Source organism: Phalaenopsis equestris, unplaced genomic scaffold (assembly GCF_001263595.1).
Source record: "Phalaenopsis equestris unplaced genomic scaffold, ASM126359v1 Scaffold000188, whole genome shotgun sequence".
NCBI lineage: Eukaryota > Viridiplantae > Streptophyta > Magnoliopsida > Asparagales > Orchidaceae > Phalaenopsis > Phalaenopsis equestris.
This window is the reverse complement of record NW_018164630.1, coordinates 670,738-671,789: the sequence shown is the minus strand read 5'-3', so window position 1 is coordinate 671,789 and position 1,052 is coordinate 670,738.

Below are 1,052 nucleotides of genomic sequence, written 5' to 3'. Positions count from 1 at the left end.
AAGTGGGAGAATTGTTGGGTAATGTGGAGACCCGGTCCACCGAATTTAATTAGCTTCTTAATTAAGTATGTCACCTACCGCTCACCTACCACACTCACCTATCGCTCACCTACCTCTCACCTACCGCTCTCATGGTTTCTACAAACAGTCTCTTTTAGTTTAAAGGAAATGTAAGCCATCCAACCAGTAGGTGATGCAGTCAATGTCCCGGTCACCAAGTGGGAGAATTGTTGGGTAATGTGGAGACCCGGTCCACCGAATTTAATTAGCTTCTTAATTAAGTATGTCACCTACCGCTCACCTACCACACTCACCTACCGCTCACCTACCACATCCCACCTACCGCTCACCTACCTCCCACCTATCACTCTCATGGTTTATATAAATAGTCTATTTAGGAAATGTAAGCCATGCAAGCCAAGCAAGGCCAAGCCATGTCATCTTGAGAGCTAAGAGAAATAGGGGAAGAGAGAAAGAGAGGAGGAGAGAGAGAATAAAATAGATATTTTTTTGTAAACGTCGAGGCGCTTGACGGTGTAATTTCTCAAAGAAATAAATTCTTTACAGCTTCGTGGACGTAGACAAATTTACCGAACCACATAAATCTGTGTGTCGCTCTGGTGTTTTTCTGCGTGCAATTTTTCTCATTCCATTTTTCATTTTATTGTCGTCGTTTTTCATAACAGTTACCCATTATTTGGATCACTGCCTTCACGACATGCCTATCATTTCAGGTCACTGCCTCCACAATATACCCATCTTTTGGGCTATTACCTTCACGACAAGCCCAACCTTCCGGGTCACTGACTATACGACATACCCATCTTTTGAGTTATTGCCTTCACGACATGTCTGCTCTTTTAGGTCACTATCTTTATAACATACCTAACTTTTGGGTTGTTGTTTTTACGACATGCCCATTGTTGACCTCACTTTTGGTTGAGGTCTAGAAACTTCTTTTCTTTTGGGGCACTACTCTTATGACATGCCCACCCTCTCGGGTCACTGACCACCACTTTATATATGCTTAAAAGTATAAGTATTTAATACTG